Below are 21,234 nucleotides of genomic sequence, written 5' to 3'. Positions count from 1 at the left end.
CCAAACCTTAGGAATAGCTGGGTGGTCGCTAGCACTTACTAATGAACACCATGGAATTTTGAAAAAGCCACCACAAATGTTCTTTCAGCCCTGTTGAGTGTGGATGAAGAGAAGACAGGTGCTAGGCAAGGGTCATTCCTATCGATGGAGTCATGAAATGTGTGACTTTGGGGACGAACGTAGACCAGCGGATTGTGTACTCTGCCTAATGGCTGCTGTAGTAGAATCTTGGCAAAACTGTTTCCAAAGAGAGAAAAAAAATTGTACAAGGTTTGCTGCAAGATATGGTTGCCCTCACTCTCTGTTATAGGTTTGGAACCATTCCAAGATGCCATATAAGAAGACCGAGGAATTTGTTGGGGTTTAAGCTTCCCTGTAGGAGGAAGCGGGCCTAATTAGAATATTGCCTCCCATAATCCTTTGCAATGGCTTATGGTCATGAACTTTTTCTCACCGCTGTCTTAAAGTGTCCTTACGTGGTAGCTCTTAAAAGCTGGCCCACTTGAACAGCTAGCTTTGCGCAGTGGCAGTATCGTAGCCCATGAGGTCAATCCGAGGCGTGATTATTGCTAATTGAAAACTTTACCCAATACCCCGCCATGATGACTTGAAATACAGTCAGCATTGGCAATTTTTGACAGGCTCTAAGGAGACTGAAAGATTGGTTTAATAAAAGTTTATGGCGCCCCATGTCTAGGGCGTGTCTTACGTGACTCCCGTTTCTTCCTGAGCTCTGTTGCACCATTCCTTCCGCTGGCTTCTTAGCATTTCCCTTTTACCTTTCTCTCCCACTGAATTCACTTGTTTCCGGCAGCACACTATTCTCACTACATGCTACGAATTCCCATCCTTCGGCTCATTGGCCTAGCATTTGCCTTTATGCAAATTGCTCCTTCGCACCCTGAATCCAGCTCAATTATTCACACCTAACCACCTGAAGGCACTAAAATTACTGGTAGCTAAGGAAAACAACGATCAGCCACGAGGTTTGGTAATCTTTTGTAGCCTTCTATCATTTGGATTATTTATTTGCTTTTTTTTTTTTTTTAACTTGCTTTATTATTTCACCACAGCCTAAAGGAAAGGCTTCCCAGCGGGCGTGCCTTTGAATGTACCCGTCATGTCATACTTACCTGGCAGGGGAGCAATAGCCATGATCCCTAAGGTGGCTCTCCCAGAGTGAGGCTGGTTCATTGCACTCCGTACCAGTTGACCTCTGCGATTTCCTCAAATGTGGGAAACTCGACTGCATAATTTATGGTAGTGGGGGACTGCGTTCGCGCTTTCCCCTGTGTTTGCTTGTTTGACAAAAATAGAGAACTTCACCAATTCTGACGAAGGATAATTTCAGCCACGGTACCCGTCTTCTTTGGCTCTTACTTTCCGCATCAAGCAGGCAGCGACAATCATTTCCTAGGCTTGATCATTTTTATTATCTATGTTTTCTGGAGACCAGTTTTTTTTTTTTTTTAAATTCTTTATTTATTTCAAGGCAGTACACCAAAAAGAATGCAAACCTTATAATGCAGTAAGACACAAATAGCATAAAATACTTTCAAAATTGTACAAGCGAGGTGAGAGTATAAAGTAAACGTAGTCATTCTCCAAACGCATATGTCTATCATGTACAAACCGCCACATTCCTTGCTTTATTAGTGCCCCGCCAGGTTTTTAACTAAGAGGGATGAGATAAAAAAAAGGACAGACCCGAGATCTGACTAGCCAACAAATCAAGAATTCTCATATGAAGCGTCTACATGTAGTGTCCTATATATAATACAGGCAGGAGTATAATGTTTGGGGGAGCCTACACCTCTCGCATCGAGCCCAGAGCGCCACGTCAGCACCGCCTGCGACTCTACGTATGCGAGGGAGTGTCCCCCTACTCGGCGATAGTTAGACGCCAGCATCAGTCAGATCCGGGTGAAAGGTTATGTGAGGAAACATAGAGGTACACATAACTCCTAGAAAGAACAGAGAAAAGAAGGAGAGGGAGGGATAAAAAACGGGAAGGTAGTAAGGGGAGAAGAGAGGGACAGGAGGGGGAATGACAGGGAACCAATCGCCACGCCCTCAACAGGGCCACTCGTCACAGACCTACAACAGCAACTTAAGGATAAACGACAACACGCCCGTGATACGACATACCGTCGCGCAGGGGTAGTCCGCCTATTCCGCTCGTCTCCACGCCAGACCGCAGGATGGGCATATCAAGAGCTTGAGCAAAGCAGCCGGCAGAAGAGACGGAGAGCCGGGGGAAACCCCCCTCCCCCCCATCCTTAGCTGCCAACTCCACTCTCCATCCACGGGCCCCAGACCTTTTCAAATCTGGAGAGCGTACCCCTGACCTGCGCCGTCAGCCTGTCCATCAGGAAATTATCCCTAATCTTTTGGAGAACTAGGTCCATCGAAGGGATCTCCCTCTGTAGCCAGACCTGAGCTAAAGCTCTCCGAGCAGCTAGGTTCACCTTAAGTATTAATTTCTGTTCCGACCTAGTCCAGTCATCCATGGACCTGGCCAGAAGGAAGACCCAGGGGTCCAGTCGGACCTCTCTATCAAATATATCCCTTAGCAGGTCCGCGATTAGTTTCCAAAATTTTTGCGCCTCTGGACAATCCCACCACATATGAAGGTACGTCCCTTTCTGACCGCAACCTCTCCAACACAAATCGGAAGGCACCCTATGCATCCTGCAGAGCTTTACCGGAGTGGTGTACCATCTAAACATGGTCTTATAAGCCTGCTCCTGCACGGAGACACACATCGACGAGGTCGCCGCGGCCTCCCAAATCTCCTGCCACTCGACCCCCTCCAACTCCTCGTCCAGGTCCGCCTCCCATTGGGCAGTATAAGTGAGATCCCCCCACTCCGTCGTAGTCGTGCTGATATGCGCGTACAAAATTGCGATTAAACCTTTCGGGAATCGTTCTTTTAGGCATAACCGCTCAAAAAACGTGGGCGGGGTCAATGCAGCTGTTTTCACCTCCGGAGTCTGAGCGAAATCCCTCAGTTGGAGGTATCGAAAAAAATCAGACGGACGTAGGGGGGTGCGGGACTGCAATTCCTCAAATGTTACAAACGAACCGCCCTCAAAGAATTGGTAAAACCTCTGTACCCCAGTACTCTCTATCCCCTTAAAATCCCGTGCCTCCATTCCGGGGGGGAATGCCATATTCCTCAAATAAGGAGCCAAAGGGGATATTAGGGGGGACAGGTCATACTTTGAAGCTGCTGCATCCCACAATTTTATAGAGTTATTGATAGCTGGGCACGCGATACGAGCCGGTGGTCTACGGTCCCGAGGGACCCACATGTAGAATTGCGGCAAATCAGCACCCAGAAGAGTGGATTCCAAATCGACCCATCGCCTCTCCCCCACAGGGGAGTGCCACATAGCTACCTGGGTCAGTTGGGCCGCTAGGTAATAAAAATAAAAATTTGGCAGCCCCAAACCTCCCCTCGTTTTTGCCCTATATAGAACGTTGCGCGAGATTCTATGGTTCCTATTCTGCCAGATGAATTTACCCACAGCCTTCTGAAGTGCTCCCAAGTCCGCTTTAGTCAGTCGGACCGGGAGTGCCTGAAACAGGAACAAGATTCGGGGGAGAACGTTCATCTTTACTGAGTGTATTCTGCCAATCCAAGAGATCGGCTTATCCACCCATCTCTCCATATCGTCTATCAGAGTGCGCAGCATGGGAACGTAGTTTTGTTGGAACAGTTGAGAAGGGTCCGCCGTAAGTCGGACTCCCAGGTAAGTAATGAACTCTTTCGCTATACGTATTTTATATGTACGTCCTATAATGTTCAGTTCCGCATCTCCTACCCTCACCGGAAGCACACTTGATTTAGCCATGTTTACCTTATAGCCGGCAATTCCGCTATACTCGTCCAGCAGATTAGCCAGTGCCTCCATGAATTCCAGTGGGTTAGTCAGGGTTAGCAAGATGTCATCTGCGAAACCCGACACGACGTACTCCTGCCCTCCAACCACAACCCCTTTGATATCCGCGGTCTCCCTTATAGCCTGCAGAAGGGGTTCCAGTGAGAGGGCGAACAGCAGGGGCGACAAAGGGCAGCCCTGCCTGGTTCCGTTCCCCAAACTGAAAGGCAGCAATTTGGCCCCCGCTATTCTGACCCGTGCCCGAACATCCGTGTACATGGCTTTGATCGCGGTTATAAACGTGGTCGGGAACCTGAGATGTCGAAGCACTTCGAACAGATATGGCCACTTCACCCTATCAAACGCCTTCTCGGCGTCGAGCGATAGTATCAATGTTGGAATGTCCCTAGCGGATTGTCGCCAGATGAGATCCACATTGCGCCTAGTATTTTCATATAGTTGTCTGCCCGGGATGAAGCCTACTTGATCCGGATGTATCAGGCGCGACAATAAGGGGTTCAGCCTATGGGCTAAAACTTTCGCCAATATCTTGCAATCATGATTGATCAGGGATATAGGGCGGAAGTTTTCCGGGACCATGCCATTCTTACCTGGTTTCGGCAGAAGAACGATATCAGCCAATGACATGTCCCTATCCGGTGCGCCCCCCTCCAATAGATCGTTGAACCACCGTTCCAAATGGGGAGTCAGTTCTTCCCGAAAGATCTTATAGTAGCCCCCCTCAAAGCCATCAGGGCCCGGGGCCTTATTGCCTTTCAACGAGGAGATAGCCGCGTTTATCTCCTCAGCCGAGATCCGTGATCCCAGGGCCTCTGAGTCCGTATCCCGTAAAGTCGGGAGGGACAGACGGGACAAGAACGACCGAGTGTTAGCAATCCCCCTAGAGGGGTCGTCGCCAGCCCCCCCAGAGTGATTATATAGTTGGGAATAATAGTCCGTAAAAACTCGGGCAATTTTAGTGGGATCTGTATGGGACGTGCCCGAGGCATCCTTAATGTTCGTGATGTGCGTATTTCTCTGCCTCGGCCTGAGAGACCTTGCCAATAGCGTATCCATCTTGTTCGCTTTTTCGTAAAAGGTCCGCTTGGACCATATAATAGCCCTAGCTGTCTCGTCGAGGAGAGTTTCGCGTATGGACGCCCTTAAAGTTTTAACGGCAGCCAAGGTGTCAGGTGAAGTACTTTGTTTGTGGGCAGTTTCTGCCCTACCCAAGGCCTCTAGGAGTGAAGCCAAACGTTGAGACTTTCTCTTTTTTATTTGCGTGGCCTCCCGAATCAAAATACCCCTGATAACCGCCTTGTGCGCCGCCCACACCGTGGATGGGCGGACGCCCACTTCAGCATTTCTAGCGAAATACTCGGTTATTTCCCCCCTAATTCTCTCCACCAGGATCGGGTCCTGGAGCAAGCAGGGAAGTGTTCAATTTCCAAGACCATGGAGAGGCCGTGCACAATTTATCCAAGGTCAATGTTACCTCTGCGTGGTCCGACCAAGTTATCGATCCCACCGTAGAGCCAGAGGTCTTAGGTACCACTTGGGAGTTCACTAGGAAGAGGTCGATCCTCGAGTAGGTATCGTGGGGAGCGGAGTAAAAAGTATAGTCCCGTTCCTCAGGATGATGCGCTCTCCAAATATCCAGGAGGCCTGTGCGCTGAACAAAGTTATATAACAGCTTATCCTGTCCCCCTCTCCCATGGGATCGAGGGAGGCCCTTGCATGGGCCCCTATCCACCGCCGGACACGGAGCTGCGTTGAAGTCGCCTCCAACAATTACCATTCCATGCGGGAGAGAGTTCACCAACTGAGTTATATCATCCCAAAAATCGGTAGAGGGGATGTTCGGTGCATAGATGTTAAGCAGGTGTATCGGGTGTGAATGAACACTCCCCGTCACCAGTATAAAGCGCCCACCCGGATCCGCCTGCACTGTGCCCACTCTGATCGGGCATCGATGATGAATAAGCACCGCAACCCCATTTTTCTTGTTTAAGGCCCTGGCTTCATAGACTGTCCGAAAAGTGTGGTCCTTTAAAGCTAGCTTGGCCGCAGCCGGGATATGCGTCTCCTGCAAGAAAGCTATATCGGGATCAAGGCGTTTGAGTTCCCGAAGCATAAGACGGCGTTTAGTCGGAGCATTAAGGCCTTTCACGTTCAAGGATAGCAACTTTAAAGGCATTGGATCCTACAAGTTACCCAGCTAATCTCGCGAGCCATCCTGCCCCGGGGCCAGGCGGCATGGTCTGTTATGGCGTTGCGTACGAGCGACGGTCGGCTCAGGTCTAACCGACTGGAGCTGCAAAGCGCGACACAATTGGGTTCACCCGCCACCCCCACCTGAGGGGTGAGAACAAGGTAAGGGACAAGGAAGGGGAAGAAGGGGGGGAAAGGAAGAAATGGAAGAAGTGAAAGATACAACATATAGAACAAAGGAAGCCTGGTCTTACCTATAGCCAGGCACGTCTGGGGTGTAAATTCCCTCCCCCTCGGAACCTCTAAGAGGCTCCACAGGAAAAGGAACATAGACCAACTACTTAATGCACCACAAGGGTGCCAAAACGGGCTAATTATGAGATACTAAGTACACAACCGTTAGGTGGGACACCAAGTAGTGTACCCACTCCTACTCCAGGGGGTCCATCCCCCCACCCAGAGCCGCCCCACCAACCCCCCCCCATGAAACTCCCTGAAAACCAGGACTGATAACCGACCCCCGGGACCCCTCCCAGCAGCCACGACCCTAGTGTTATCAACGTTATCCAATCTCAACAGGCTCCCCCTCTGATATCTGAGACCTCCAGCGAGGTGCGGCCGACTAGCGTATCGGAGGGCCCCAACCCCCTCCCGGGGTACCCGCCCCCACCACAACCCCGACAGGCTGACCCCAGAACATTTCCCGAACAATGGCACACAATATACAATAAATCTAATCAAGTATGTGATGTAATAGACCCTCCCACCCCAGCCTCCTCCCCCCTTCCCCAACCGAACAGGAATAGGCCCATGGAGGGAAAAGGGCAGCAGTCTGTTAATCGTCCATATTGTGAAGCAACATAGCATACTAGAACCATAGTTAGCATATAAATTCCGAGGCCACCATGGGAGAAGAAACCCGCCTCCCGCGATAGCCAGACTAACAAAGGGTGGGGAGGGGGGCAAAGCGGTCCAATATAACACAATATAAACATTAGACCCCGAACCGACATAAAGGCAGCACGACATAACCAGGTTGCATAAGTCAGCTCAGCCAGGTTGTAGCCCGACGGGTTGAGAATACATAGCAAGAGCAATTCCCCACCCGCCGCCCGCCGCACATAAGAAACCCAGTACATCAAAAGTTCTGCCAGAGTCCCCGAAATCGGGTGTGACGGTGGGGCAGAAGGGGATCGCTGTCCCAAGCGTTGACGGTTTCCACTGCCCCTCCAGAAGAACGCCCTCATAGACAAGCTCGCCGGGCCAAAAACTAAAGGCCAGGGCGGAAGCAATCCCTAGCCCACCCCAAAAGCAACACATCCCAACCTCGACTCAAGGGGAGCGATTGGGAAAAAAACGGGACGGGCCAGACCTTGGTCGTACGGTGAGGTTGAGGGGGGAGCCCGGGAAGACACCAAAAATAAAAGGGGGGGAGAGAAAAAAAAAAAAAAAAGGGGGGGGGGGGGGGAGGACCGGACCCCCAGGGCCACCCGCCCAAACCACAGGAGCCCCAAAGAACCCCAGAACCTGGATCCACAGACATCCGAAAAGGAAGATCGCCCGACGAGCCAACGCCATCACTCTCCGGCCGTGAACCAGTCGCGAGGTAGAAGATTTAAGGTTCCCGCCGGGGCAGCCTGCACCGCCAGATCCTCCGGGGCCGGAATGCCCAAGTCCAGCAAGAAGGGGACCGGGTCGCCGCCATCAAGCAGAATTTTGGTACGGCCGGCCTTAAATGCCATCAATCTGAAAGGGTGGCCCCAAGCATACTTGATGTTGTGCCGCTGTAGAAGTTCCGTCACAGGGCGCCACTCGCGCCGCTTCTGCAGTGTAGCCGGGGTTAGATCCTGGTATACAGCCAGCTCAGCCCCCTCGTACACAATGTTATTGTTCCTACCGTGCTTCATGATGGCCTCCTTAGTGGGAAACGAGAGGAACTTGATTATCACGTCTCTCGGCCGCCTATCCTCCGATCGCCGGGCTCGAAGCGCCCTATGCGCACGCTCGATGTGCCAAAGATGATCCGGGATGTCGGGAAGAAGCGGCCTAAAGATATTTACCACCACTTCAGCAAGCGATCCTTCACCCTCTCGTTCCGGGAGGCCGCGGAGACGGATGTTGTTTCTCCGCGATCTGTTGCCGAGGTCATCAAAAGCAGATTCGGCGTGCAGCAATCGGGTCGTCAGGAAGTTGATTTGTGCTGCAGCTTCATTGTGGGCCACAACAGTAGACTCCACTCGCTGTTCCAGAGTATCTGTCCTGACGCCCAAGGCCTGGATCTCCATCTTGACTTCGGCTGTATTCCGGGTAATCTCTGCGGCAAGGTAGGTTCTGACTTCCGCCAATTTCGCCAATATTTGGCCCGTATCAGACTCCAGGGCCATCGAGGAGACTCCGCTCCCCGAGCTGGAAGGCGAGTGAGGCGTCCCCCGGCCTTCCCGTCCGCCATCTTGTGAGGCCAAACGCATGGCGCGAGAGGCCGCGAACAGCTCCGTCACCGTCGTACCTGGCTCCGAAGGCTTTTTAGACTGTTTTCTCGGGGCCCGCCTATCCATCTCAGATAGCCCACCGATATCTGGAAATATTTCGGGAGTATCTCCGCTAATATAGGCTGTTGGCACCGTGGTTCAGCGGAGCTCTATCTGGACACGTCCAGCTCGCTCGGCTGCAAACCACGCCCCCTTCTGGAGACCAGTTTTAAGCCAGAATTTCACTTTTTATTTTAACTTTTCAGCTTTTTTTTCATCATTTGTTTATCCTGACTTCTTTTGATTTATTGTATGCTTCAATGCAATGGAAGAAATAAAGAATTGGAGACCTATATTACGTCTTCCAACAGAACGTAACGTTTGATTGAATTTCTGGGAAAAAAAGATTTTCTGGATCAAGGCAGTGAATTGCCGCTTGAGACAATCAGACCAAACCTTAGGAATAGCTGGGTGGTCGCTAGCACTTACTAATGAACACCATGGAATTTTGAAAAAGCCACCACAAATGTTCTTTCAGCCCTGTTGAGTGTGGATGAAGAGAAGACAGGTGCTAGGCAAGGGTCATTCCTATCGATGGAGTCATGAAATGTGTGACTTTGGGGACGAACGTAGACCAGCGGATTGTGTACTCTGCCTAATGGCTGCTGTAGAAGAATCTTGGCAAAACCGTTTCCAAAGAGAGAAAAAAAATTGTACAAGGTTTGCTGCAAGATATGGTTGCCCTCACTCTCTGTTATAGGTTTGGAACCATTCCAAGATGCCATATAAGAAGACCGAGGAATTTGTTGGGGTTTAAGCTTCCCTGTAGGAGGAAGCGGGCCTAATTAGAATATTGCCTCCCACAATCCTTTGCAATGGCTTATGGTCATGAACTTTTTCTCACCGCTGTCTTAAAGTGTCCTTACGTGGTAGCTCTTAAAAGCTGGCCCACTTGAACAGCTAGCTTTGCGCAGTGGCAGTATCGTAGCCCATGAGGTCAATCCGAGGCGTGATTATTGCTAATTGAAAACTTTACCCAATACCCCGCCATGATGACTTGAAATACAGTCAGCATTGGCAATTTTTGACAGGCTCTAAGGAGACTGAAAGATTGGTTTAATAAAAGTTTATGGCGCCCCATGTCTAGGGCGTGTCTTACGTGACTCCCATTTCTTCCTGAGCTCTGTTGCACCATTCCTTCCGCTGGCTTCTTAGCATTTCCCTTTTACCTTTCTCTCCCACTGAATTCACTTGTTTCCGGCAGCACACTATTCTCACTACATGCTACGAATTCCCATCCTTCGGCTCATTGGCCTAGCATTTGCCTTTATGCAAATTGCTCCTTCGCACCCTGAATCCAGCTCAATTATTCACACCTAACCACCTGAAGGCACTAAAATTACTGGTAGCTAAGGAAAACAACGATCAGCCACGAGGTTTGGTAATCTTTTGTAGCCTTCTATCATTTGGATTGTTTATTTGCTCTTCTTTTTTTTTTTTTTTTAACTTGCTTTATTATTTCACCACAGCCTAAAGGAAAGGCTTCCCAGCGGGCGTGCCTTTGAATGTACCCGTCATGTCATACTTACCTGGCAGGGGAGCAATAGCCATGATCCCTAAGCTGGCTCTCCCAGAGTGAGGCTGGTTCATTGCACTCCGTACCAGTTGACCTCTGCGATTTCCTCAAATGTGGGAAACTCGACTGCATAATTTATGGTAGTGGGGGACTGCGTTCGCGCTTTCCCCTGTGTTTGCTTGTTTGACAAAAATAGAGAACTTCACCAATTCTGACGAAGGATAATTTCAGCCACGGCACCCGTCTTCTTTGGCTCTTACTTTCCGCATCAAGCAGGCAGCGACAATCATTTCCTAGGCTTGATCATTTTTATTATCTATGTTTTCTGGAGACCAGTTTTAAGCCAGAATTTCACTTTTTATTTTAACTTTTCAGCTTTTTTTTCCATCATTTTTTTATCCTGACTTCTTTTGATTTATTGTATGCTTCAATGCAATGGAAGAAATAAAGAATTGGAGACCTATATTACGTCTTCCAACAGAACGTAACGTTTGATTGAATTTCTGGGAAAAAAAGATTTTCTGGATCAAGGCAGTGAATTGCCGCTTGAGACAATCAGACCAAACCTTAGGAATAGCTGGGTGGTCGCTAGCACTTACTAATGAACACCATGGAATTTTGAAAAAGCCACCACAAATGTTCTTTCAGCCCTGTTGAGTGTGGATGAAGAGAAGACAGGTGCTAGGCAAGGGTCATTCCTATCGATGGAGTCATGAAATGTGTGACTTTGGGGACGAACGTAGACCAGCGGATTGTGTACTCTGCCTAATGGCTGCTGTAGTAGAATCTTGGCAAAACCGTTTCCAAAGAGAGAAAAAAAATTGTACAAGGTTTGCTGCAAGATATGGTTGCCCTCACTCTCTGTTATAGGTTTGGAACCATTCCAAGATGCCATATAAGAAGACCGAGGAATTTGTTGGGGTTTAAGCTTCCCTGTAGGAGGAAGCGGGCCTAATTAGAATATTGCCTCCCACAATCCTTTGCAATGGCTTATGGTCATGAACTTTTTCTCACCGCTGTCTTAAAGTGTCCTTACGTGGTAGCTCTTAAAAGCTGGCCCACTTGAACAGTTAACTTTGCGCAGTGGCAGTATCGTAGCCCATGAGGTCAATCCGAGGCGTGATTATTGCTAATTGAAAACTTTACCCAATACCCCGCCATGATGACTTGAAATACAGTCAGCATTGGCAATTTTTGACAGGCTCTAAGGAGACTGAAAGATTGGTTTAAAAAAAGTTTATGGCGCCCCATGTCTAGGGCGTGTCTTACGTGACTCCCGTTTCTTCCTGAGCTCTGTTGCACCATTCCTTCCGCTGGCTTCCTTGCATTTCCCTTTTACCTTTCTCTCCCACTGAATCCACTTGTTTCCGGCAGCACACTATTCTCACTACATGCTACGAATTCCCATCCTTCGGCTCATTGGCCTAGCATTTGCCTTTATGCAAATTGCTCCTTCGCACCCTGAATCCAGCTCAATTATTCACACCTAACCACCTGAAGGCACTAAAATTACTGGTAGCTAAGGAAAACAACGATCAGCCACGAGGTTTGGTAATCTTTTGTAGCCTTCTATCATTTGGATTGTTTATTTGCTCTTCTTTTTTTTTTTTTTTTTAACTTGCTTTATTATTTCACCACAGCCTAAAGAAAAGGCTTCCCAGCGGGCGTGCCTTTGAATGTACCCATCATGTCATACTTACCTGGCAGGGGAGCAATAGCCATGATCCCTAAGGTGACTCTCCCAGAGTGAGGCTGGTTCATTGCACTCCGTACCAGTTGATCTCTGCGATTTCCTCAAATGTGGGAAACTCGACTGCATAATTTATGGTAGTGGGGGACTGCGTTCGCGCTTTCCCCTGTGTTTGCTTGTTTGACAAAAATAGAGAACTTCACCAATTCTGACGAAGGATAATTTCAGCCACGGCACCCGTCTTCTTTGGCTCTTACTTTCCACATTAAGCAGGCAGCGACAATCATTTCCTAGGCTTGATCATTTTTATTATCTATGTTTTCTGGAGACCAGTTTTAAGCCAGAATTTCACTTTTTATTTTTCACTTTTCAGCTTTTTTTTATCCTGACTTCTTTTGATTTATTGTATGCTTCAATGCAATGGAAGAAATAAAGAATTGGAGACCTATATTACGTCTTCCAACAGAACGTAACGTTTGATTGAATTTCTGGGAAAAAAAGATTTTCTGGATCAAGGCAGTGAATTGCCGCTTGAGACAATCAGACCAAACCTTAGGAATAGCTGGGTGGTCGCTAGCACTTACTAATGAACACCATGGAATTTTGAAAAAGCCACCACAAATGTTCTTTCAGCCCTGTTGAGTGTGGATGAAGAGAAGACAGGTGCTAGGCAAGGGTCATTCCTATCGATGGAGTCATGAAATGTGTGACTTTGGGGACGAACGTAGACCAGCGGATTGTGTACTCTGCCTAATGGCTGCTGTAGTAGAATCTTGGCAAAACTGTTTCCAAAGAGAGAAAAAAAATTGTACAAGGTTTGCTGCAAGATATGGTTGCCCTCACTCTCTGTTATAGGTTTGGAACCATTCCAAGATGCCATATAAGAAGACCGAGGAATTTGTTGGGGTTTAAGCTTCCCTGTAGGAGGAAGCGGGCCTAATTAGAATATTGCCTCCCATAATCCTTTGCAATGGCTTATGGTCATGAACTTTTTCTCACCGCTGTCTTAAAGTGTCCTTACGTGGTAGCTCTTAAAAGCTGGCCCACTTGAACAGCTAGCTTTGCGCAGTGGCAGTATCGTAGCCCATGAGGTCAATCCGAGGCGTGATTATTGCTAATTGAAAACTTTACCCAATACCCCGCCATGATGACTTGAAATACAGTCAGCATTGGCAATTTTTGACAGGCTCTAAGGAGACTGAAAGATTGGTTTAATAAAAGTTTATGGCGCCCCATGTCTAGGGCGTGTCTTACGTGACTCCCGTTTCTTCCTGAGCTCTGTTGCACCATTCCTTCCGCTGGCTTCTTAGCATTTCCCTTTTACCTTTCTCTCCCACTGAATTCACTTGTTTCCGGCAGCACACTATTCTCACTACATGCTACGAATTCCCATCCTTCGGCTCATTGGCCTAGCATTTGCCTTTATGCAAATTGCTCCTTCGCACCCTGAATCCAGCTCAATTATTCACACCTAACCACCTGAAGGCACTAAAATTACTGGTAGCTAAGGAAAACAACGATCAGCCACGAGGTTTGGTAATCTTTTGTAGCCTTCTATCATTTGGATTATTTATTTGCTTTTTTTTTTTTTTTAACTTGCTTTATTATTTCACCACAGCCTAAAGGAAAGGCTTCCCAGCGGGGGTGCCTTTGAATGTACCCGTCATGTCATACTTACCTGGCAGGGGAGCAATAGCCATGATCCCTAAGCTGGCTCTCCCAGAGTGAGGCTGGTTCATTGCACTCCGTACCAGTTGACCTCTGCGATTTCCTCAAATGTGGGAAACTCGACTGCATAATTTATGGTAGTGGGGGACTGCGTTCGCGCTTTCCCCTGTGTTTGCTTGTTTGACAAAAATAGAGAACTTCACCAATTCTGACGAAGGATAATTTCAGCCACGGTACCCGTCTTCTTTGGCTCTTACTTTCCGCATCAAGCAGGCAGCGACAATCATTTCCTAGGCTTGATCATTTTTATTATCTATGTTTTCTGGAGACCAGTTTTAAGCCAGAATTTCACTTTTTATTTTAACTTTTCAGCTTTTTTTTCATCATTTTTTTATCCTGACTTCTTTTAATTTATTGTATGCTTCAATGCAATGGAAGAAATAAAGAATTGGAGACCTATATTACGTCTTCCAACAGAACGTAACGTTTGATTGAATTTCTAGGAAAAAAAGATTTTCTGGATCAAGGCAGTGAATTGCCGCTTGAGACAATCAGACCAAACCTTAGGAATAGCTGGGTGGTCGCTAGCACTTACTAATGAACACCATGGAATTTTGAAAAAGCCACCACAAATGTTCTTTCAGCCCTGTTGAGTGTGGATGAAGAGAAGACAGGTGCTAGGCAAGGGTCATTCCTATCGATGGAGTCATGAAATGTGTGACTTTGGGGACGAACGTAGACCAGCGGATTGTGTACTCTGCCTAATGGCTGCTGTAGAAGAATCTTGGCAAAACCGTTTCCAAAGAGAGAAAAAAAATTGTACAAGGTTTGCTGCAAGATATGGTTGCCCTCACTCTCTGTTATAGGTTTGGAACCATTCCAAGATGCCATATAAGAAGACCGAGGAATTTGTTGGGGTTTAAGCTTCCCTGTAGGAGGAAGCGGGCCTAATTAGAATATTGCCTCCCACAATCCTTTGCAATGGCTTATGGTCATGAACTTTTTCTCACCGCTGTCTTAAAGTGTCCTTACGTGGTAGCTCTTAAAAGCTGGCCCACTTGAACAGCTAGCTTTGCGCAGTGGCAGTATCGTAGCCCATGAGGTCAATCCGAGGCGTGATTATTGCTAATTGAAAACTTTACCCAATACCCCGCCATGATGACTTGAAATACAGTCAGCATTGGCAATTTTTGACAGGCTCTAAGGAGACTGAAAGATTGGTTTAATAAAAGTTTATGGCGCCCCATGTCTAGGGCGTGTCTTACGTGACTCCCGTTTCTTCCTGAGCTCTGTTGCACCATTCCTTCCGCTGGCTTCTTAGCATTTCCCTTTTACCTTTCTCTCCCACTGAATTCACTTGTTTCCGGCAGCACACTATTCTCACTACATGCTACGAATTCCCATCCTTCGGCTCATTGGCCTAGCATTTGCCTTTATGCAAATTGCTCCTTCGCACCCTGAATCCAGCTCAATTATTCACACCTAACCACCTGAAGGCACTAAAATTACTGGTAGCTAAGGAAAACAACGATCAGCCACGAGGTTTGGTAATCTTTTGTAGCCTTCTATCATTTGGATTATTTATTTGCTTTTTTTTTTTTTTTAACTTGCTTTATTATTTCACCACAGCCTAAAGGAAAGGCTTCCCAGCGGGCGTGCCTTTGAATGTACCCGTCATGTCATACTTACCTGGCAGGGGAGCAATAGCCATGATCCCTAAGGTGGCTCTCCCAGAGTGAGGCTGGTTCATTGCACTCCGTACCAGTTGACCTCTGCGATTTCCTCAAATGTGGGAAACTCGACTGCGTTCGCGCTTTCCCCTGTGTTTGCTTGTTTGACAAAAATAGAGAACTTCACCAATTCTGACGAAGGATAATTTCAGCCACGGTACCCGTCTTCTTTGGCTCTTACTTTCCGCATCAAGCAGGCAGCGACAATCATTTCCTAGGCTTGATCATTTTTATTATCTATGTTTTCTGGAGACCAGTTTTAAGCCAGAATTTCACTTTTTATTTTAACTTTTTTCAGCTTTTTTTTCATCATTTTTTTATCCTGACTTCTTTTAATTTATTGTATGCTTCAATGCAATGGAAGAAATAAAGAATTGGAGACCTATATTACGTCTTCCAACAGAACGTAACGTTTGATTGAATTTCTAGGAAAAAAAGATTTTCTGGATCAAGGCAGTGAATTGCCGCTTGAGACAATCAGACCAAACCTTAGGAATAGCTGGGTGGTCGCTAGCACTTACTAATGAACACCATGGAATTTTGAAAAAGCCACCACAAATGTTCTTTCAGCCCTGTTGAGTGTGGATGAAGAGAAGACAGGTGCTAGGCAAGGGTCATTCCTATCGCTGGAGTCATGAAATGTGTGACTTTGGGGACGAACGTAGACCAGCGGATTGTGTACTCTGCCTAATGGCTGCTGTAGTAGAATCTTGGCAAAACTGTTTCCAAAGAGAGAAAAAAAATTGTACAAGGTTTGCTGCAAGATATGGTTGCCCTCACTCTCTGTTATAGGTTTGGAACCATTCCAAGATGCCATATAAGAAGACCGAGGAATTTGTTGGGGTTTAAGCTTCCCTGTAGGAGGAAGCGGGCCTAATTAGAATATTGCCTCCCATAATCCTTTGCAATGGCTTATGGTCATGAACTTTTTCTCACCGCTGTCTTAAAGTGTCCTTACGTGGTAGCTCTTAAAAGCTGGCCCACTTGAACAGCTAGCTTTGCGCAGTATCGTAGCCCATGAGGTCAATCCGAGGCGTGATTATTGCTAATTGAAAACTTTACCCAATACCCCGCCATGATGACTTGAAATACAGTCAGCATTGGCAATTTTTGACAGGCTCTAAGGAGACTGAAAGATTGGTTTAATAAAAGTTTATGGCGCCCCATGTCTAGGGCGTGTCTTACGTGACTCCCGTTTCTTCCTGAGCTCTGTTGCACCATTCCTTCCGCTGGCTTCTTAGCATTTCCCTTTTACCTTTCTCTCCCACTGAATTCACTTGTTTCCGGCAGCACACTATTCTCACTACATGCTACGAATTCCCATCCTTCGGCTCATTGGCCTAGCATTTGCCTTTATGCAAATTGCTCCTTCGCACCCTGAATCCAGCTCAATTATTCACACCTAACCACCTGAAGGCACTAAAATTACTGGTAGCTAAGGAAAACAACGATCAGCCACGAGGTTTGGTAATCTTTTGTAGCCTTCTATCATTTGGATTATTTATTTGCTCTTCTTTTTTTTTTTTTTTTTTAAACTTGCTTTATTATTTCACCACAGCCTAAAGGAAAGGCTTCCCAGCGGGCGTGCCTTTGAATGTACCCGTCATGTCATACTTACCTGGCAGGGGAGCAATAGCAATGATCCCTAAGGTGGCTCTCCCAGAGTGAGGCTGGTTCATTGCACTCCGTACCAGTTGACCTCTGCGATTTCCTCAAATGTGGGAAACTCGACTGCATAATTTATGGTAGTGGGGGACTGCGTTCGCGCTTTCCCCTGTGTTTGCTTGTTTGACAAAAATAGAGAACTTCACCAATTCTGACGAAGGATAATTTCAGCCACGGCACCCGTCTTCTTTGGCTCTTACTTTCCACATCAAGCAGGCAGCGACAATCATTTCCTAGGCTTGATCATTTTTATTATCTATGTTTTCTGGAGACCAGTTTTAAGCCAGAATTTCACTTTTTATTTTAACTTTTCAGCTTTTTTTTCCATCATTTTTTTATCCTGACTTCTTTTGATTTATTGTATGCTTCAATGCAATGGAAGAAATAAAGAATTGGAGACCTATATTACGTCTTCCAACAGAACGTAACGTTTGATTGAATTTCTGGGAAAAAAAGATTTTCTGGATCAAGGCAGTGAATTGCCGCTTGAGACAATCAGACCAAACCTTAGGAATAGCTGGGTGGTCGCTAGCACTTACTAATGAACACCATGGAATTTTGAAAAAGCCACCACAAATGTTCTTTCAGCCCTGTTGAGTGTGGATGAAGAGAAGACAGGTGCTAGGCAAGGGTCATTCCTATCGATGGAGTCATGAAATGTGTGACTTTGGGGACGAACGTAGACCAGCGGATTGTGTACTCTGCCTAATGGCTGCTGTAGTAGAATCTTGGCAAAACCGTTTCCAAAGAGAGAAAAAAAATTGTACAAGGTTTGCTGCAAGATATGGTTGCCCTCACTCTCTGTTATAGGTTTGGAACCATTCCAAGATGCCATATAAGAAGACCGAGGAATTTGTTGGGGTTTAAGCTTCCCTGTAGGAGGAAGCGGGCCTAATTAGAATATTGCCTCCCACAATCCTTTGCAATGGCTTATGGTCATGAACTTTTTCTCACCGCTGTCTTAAAGTGTCCTTACGTGGTAGCTCTTAAAAGCTGGCCCACTTGAACAGTTAACTTTGCGCAGTGGCAGTATCGTAGCCCATGAGGTCAATCCGAGGCGTGATTATTGCTAATTGAAAACTTTACCCAATACCCCGCCATGATGACTTGAAATACAGTCAGCATTGGCAATTTTTGACAGGCTCTAAGGAGACTGAAAGATTGGTTTAAAAAAAGTTTATGGCGCCCCATGTCTAGGGCGTGTCTTACGTGACTCCCGTTTCTTCCTGAGCTCTGTTGCACCATTCCTTCCGCTGGCTTCCTTGCATTTCCCTTTTACCTTTCTCTCCCACTGAATCCACTTGTTTCCGGCAGCACACTATTCTCACTACATGCTACGAATTCCCATCCTTCGGCTCATTGGCCTAGCATTTGCCTTTATGCAAATTGCTCCTTCGCACCCTGAATCCAGCTCAATTATTCACACCTAACCACCTGAAGGCACTAAAATTACTGGTAGCTAAGGAAAACAACGATCAGCCACGAGGTTTGGTAATCTTTTGTAGCCTTCTATCATTTGGATTGTTTATTTGCTCTTCTTTTTTTTTTTTTTTTAACTTGCTTTATTATTTCACCACAGCCTAAAGAAAAGGCTTCCCAGCGGGCGTGCCTTTGAATGTACCCATCATGTCATACTTACCTGGCAGGGGAGCAATAGCCATGATCCCTAAGGTGACTCTCCCAGAGTGAGGCTGGTTCATTGCACTCCGTACCAGTTGATCTCTGCGATTTCCTCAAATGTGGGAAACTCGACTGCATAATTTATGGTAGTGGGGGACTGCGTTCGCGCTTTCCCCTGTGTTTGCTTGTTTGACAAAAATAGAGAACTTCACCAATTCTGACGAAGGATAATTTCAGCCACGGCACCCGTCTTCTTTGGCTCTTACTTTCCACATTAAGCAGGCAGCGACAATCATTTCCTAGGCTTGATCATTTTTATTATCTATGTTTTCTGGAGACCAGTTTTAAGCCAGAATTTCACTTTTTATTTTTCACTTTTCAGCTTTTTTTTATCCTGACTTCTTTTGATTTATTGTATGCTTCAATGCAATGGAAGAAATAAAGAATTGGAGACCTATATTACGTCTTCCAACAGAACGTAACGTTTGATTGAATTTCTGGGAAAAAAAGATTTTCTGGATCAAGGCAGTGAATTGCCGCTTGAGACAATCAGACCAAACCTTAGGAATAGCTGGGTGGTCGCTAGCACTTACTAATGAACACCATGGAATTTTGAAAAAGCCACCACAAATGTTCTTTCAGCCCTGTTGAGTGTGGATGAAGAGAAGACAGGTGCTAGGCAAGGGTCATTCCTATCGATGGAGTCATGAAATGTGTGACTTTGGGGACGAACGTAGACCAGCGGATTGTGTACTCTGCCTAATGGCTGCTGTAGTAGAATCTTGGCAAAACTGTTTCCAAAGAGAGAAAAAAAATTGTACAAGGTTTGCTGCAAGATATGGTTGCCCTCACTCTCTGTTATAGGTTTGGAACCATTCCAAGATGCCATATAAGAAGACCGAGGAATTTGTTGGGGTTTAAGCTTCCCTGTAGGAGGAAGCGGGCCTAATTAGAATATTGCCTCCCATAATCCTTTGCAATGGCTTATGGTCATGAACTTTTCTCACCGCTGTCTTAAAGTGTCCTTACGTGGTAGCTCTTAAAAGCTGGCCCACTTGAACAGCTAGCTTTGCGCAGTGGCAGTATCGTAGCCCATGAGGTCAATCCGAGGCGTGATTATTGCTAATTGAAAACTTTACCCAATACCCCGCCATGATGACTTGAAATACAGTCAGCATTGGCAATTTTTGACAGGCTCTAAGGAGACTGAAAGATTGGTTTAATAAAAGTTTATGGCGCCCCATGTCTAGGGCGTGTCTTACGTGACTCCCGTTTCTTCCTGAGCTCTGTTGCACCATTCCTTCCGCTGGCTTCTTAGCATTTCCCTTTTACCTTTCTCTCCCACTGAATTCACTTGTTTCCGGCAGCACACTATTCTCACTACATGCTACGAATTCCCATCCTTCGGCTCATTGGCCTAGCATTTGCCTTTATGCAAATTGCTCCTTCGCACCCTGAATCCAGCTCAATTATTCACACCTAACCACCTGAAGGCACTAAAATTACTGGTAGCTAAGGAAAACAACGATCAGCCACGAGGTTTGGTAATCTTTTGTAGCCTTCTATCATTTGGATTATTTATTTGCTTTTTTTTTTTTTTTAACTTGCTTTATTATTTCACCACAGCCTAAAGGAAAGGCTTCCCAGCGGGGGTGCCTTTGAATGTACCCGTCATGTCATACTTACCTGGCAGGGGAGCAATAGCCATGATCCCTAAGCTGGCTCTCCCAGAGTGAGGCTGGTTCATTGCACTCCGTACCAGTTGACCTCTGCGATTTCCTCAAATGTGGGAAACTCGACTGCATAATTTATGGTAGTGGGGGACTGCGTTCGCGCTTTCCCCTGTGTTTGCTTGTTTGACAAAAATAGAGAACTTCACCAATTCTGACGAAGGATAATTTCAGCCACGGTACCCGTCTTCTTTGGCTCTTACTTTCCGCATCAAGCAGGCAGCGACAATCATTTCCTAGGCTTGATCATTTTTATTATCTATGTTTTCTGGAGACCAGTTTTAAGCCAGAATTTCACTTTTTATTTTAACTTTTCAGCTTTTTTTTCATCATTTTTTTATCCTGACTTCTTTTAATTTATTGTATGCTTCAATGCAATGGAAGAAATAAAGAATTGGAGACCTATATTACGTCTTCCAACAGAACGTAACGTTTGATTGAATTTCTAGGAAAAAAAGATTTTCTGGATCAAGGCAGTGAATTGCCGCTTGAGACAATCAGACCAAACCTTAGGAATAGCTGGGTGGTCGCTAGCACTTACTAATGAACACCATGGAATTTTGAAAAAGCCACCACAAATGTTCTTTCAGCCCTGTTGAGTGTGGATGAAGAGAAGACAGGTGCTAGGCAAGGGTCATTCCTATCGATGGAGTCATGAAATGTGTGACTTTGGGGACGAACGTAGACCAGCGGATTGTGTACTCTGCCTAATGGCTGCTGTAGAAGAATCTTGGCAAAACCGTTTCCAAAGAGAGAAAAAAAATTGTACAAGGTTTGCTGCAAGATATGGTTGCCCTCACTCTCTGTTATAGGTTTGGAACCATTCCAAGATGCCATATAAGAAGACCGAGGAATTTGTTGGGGTTTAAGCTTCCCTGTAGGAGGAAGCGGGCCTAATTAGAATATTGCCTCCCACAATCCTTTGCAATGGCTTATGGTCATGAACTTTTTCTCACCGCTGTCTTAAAGTGTCCTTACGTGGTAGCTCTTAA

General features: G+C 46.4%; 15 non-coding genes and 1 pseudogene across 15 annotated transcripts; all 16 read left to right on the top strand.

Moving 5' to 3' along the window:
* The first annotated feature begins 512 nt into the window (after nt 1–512).
* On the top strand, nt 513–653 carry LOC134592153 (U4 spliceosomal RNA). Its single transcript, XR_010088820.1, has one exon. It is a non-coding gene; the product is annotated as a U4 spliceosomal RNA (small nuclear RNA).
* Nucleotides 654–1,125: 472 nt separating this feature from the next.
* LOC134589737 (U1 spliceosomal RNA) lies at nt 1,126–1,292 on the top strand. Its single transcript, XR_010086767.1, has one exon. It is a non-coding gene; the product is annotated as a U1 spliceosomal RNA (small nuclear RNA).
* Nucleotides 1,293–9,525: 8,233 nt separating this feature from the next.
* Nucleotides 9,526–9,666, top strand: LOC134592152 (U4 spliceosomal RNA). The gene has a single exon (XR_010088819.1). It is a non-coding gene; the product is annotated as a U4 spliceosomal RNA (small nuclear RNA).
* Nucleotides 9,667–10,144: 478 nt separating this feature from the next.
* On the top strand, nt 10,145–10,311 carry LOC134590882 (U1 spliceosomal RNA). Its single transcript, XR_010087740.1, has one exon. It is a non-coding gene; the product is annotated as a U1 spliceosomal RNA (small nuclear RNA).
* Nucleotides 10,312–11,211: 900 nt separating this feature from the next.
* Nucleotides 11,212–11,352, top strand: LOC134592677 (U4 spliceosomal RNA). The gene has a single exon (XR_010089269.1). It is a non-coding gene; the product is annotated as a U4 spliceosomal RNA (small nuclear RNA).
* A 479-nt stretch (nt 11,353–11,831) lies between these two features.
* LOC134591025 (U1 spliceosomal RNA) lies at nt 11,832–11,998 on the top strand. The gene has a single exon (XR_010087864.1). It is a non-coding gene; the product is annotated as a U1 spliceosomal RNA (small nuclear RNA).
* Nucleotides 11,999–12,886: 888 nt separating this feature from the next.
* Nucleotides 12,887–13,027, top strand: LOC134592151 (U4 spliceosomal RNA). Its single transcript, XR_010088818.1, has one exon. It is a non-coding gene; the product is annotated as a U4 spliceosomal RNA (small nuclear RNA).
* A 472-nt stretch (nt 13,028–13,499) lies between these two features.
* LOC134590879 (U1 spliceosomal RNA) lies at nt 13,500–13,666 on the top strand. The gene has a single exon (XR_010087739.1). It is a non-coding gene; the product is annotated as a U1 spliceosomal RNA (small nuclear RNA).
* An 899-nt stretch (nt 13,667–14,565) lies between these two features.
* LOC134592150 (U4 spliceosomal RNA) lies at nt 14,566–14,706 on the top strand. The gene has a single exon (XR_010088817.1). It is a non-coding gene; the product is annotated as a U4 spliceosomal RNA (small nuclear RNA).
* Nucleotides 14,707–15,178: 472 nt separating this feature from the next.
* Nucleotides 15,179–15,307, top strand: LOC134591607 (U1 spliceosomal RNA; annotated as a pseudogene).
* Nucleotides 15,308–16,221: 914 nt separating this feature from the next.
* On the top strand, nt 16,222–16,356 carry LOC134593855 (U4 spliceosomal RNA). The gene has a single exon (XR_010090277.1). It is a non-coding gene; the product is annotated as a U4 spliceosomal RNA (small nuclear RNA).
* A 481-nt stretch (nt 16,357–16,837) lies between these two features.
* On the top strand, nt 16,838–17,004 carry LOC134590958 (U1 spliceosomal RNA). Its single transcript, XR_010087807.1, has one exon. It is a non-coding gene; the product is annotated as a U1 spliceosomal RNA (small nuclear RNA).
* Nucleotides 17,005–17,904: 900 nt separating this feature from the next.
* On the top strand, nt 17,905–18,045 carry LOC134592675 (U4 spliceosomal RNA). The gene has a single exon (XR_010089268.1). It is a non-coding gene; the product is annotated as a U4 spliceosomal RNA (small nuclear RNA).
* Nucleotides 18,046–18,523: 478 nt separating this feature from the next.
* On the top strand, nt 18,524–18,690 carry LOC134591024 (U1 spliceosomal RNA). Its single transcript, XR_010087863.1, has one exon. It is a non-coding gene; the product is annotated as a U1 spliceosomal RNA (small nuclear RNA).
* An 887-nt stretch (nt 18,691–19,577) lies between these two features.
* LOC134592147 (U4 spliceosomal RNA) lies at nt 19,578–19,718 on the top strand. The gene has a single exon (XR_010088816.1). It is a non-coding gene; the product is annotated as a U4 spliceosomal RNA (small nuclear RNA).
* A 472-nt stretch (nt 19,719–20,190) lies between these two features.
* On the top strand, nt 20,191–20,357 carry LOC134590878 (U1 spliceosomal RNA). The gene has a single exon (XR_010087738.1). It is a non-coding gene; the product is annotated as a U1 spliceosomal RNA (small nuclear RNA).
* The last annotated feature ends 877 nt before the right edge of the window (nt 20,358–21,234 follow it).

This window comes from Pelobates fuscus, chromosome 2 (genome assembly GCF_036172605.1).
Source record: "Pelobates fuscus isolate aPelFus1 chromosome 2, aPelFus1.pri, whole genome shotgun sequence".
Lineage (NCBI taxonomy): Eukaryota > Metazoa > Chordata > Amphibia > Anura > Pelobatidae > Pelobates > Pelobates fuscus.
Note: the sequence above shows the minus strand (reverse complement) of the source record. Positions and strands in the feature narration are given on the sequence as shown.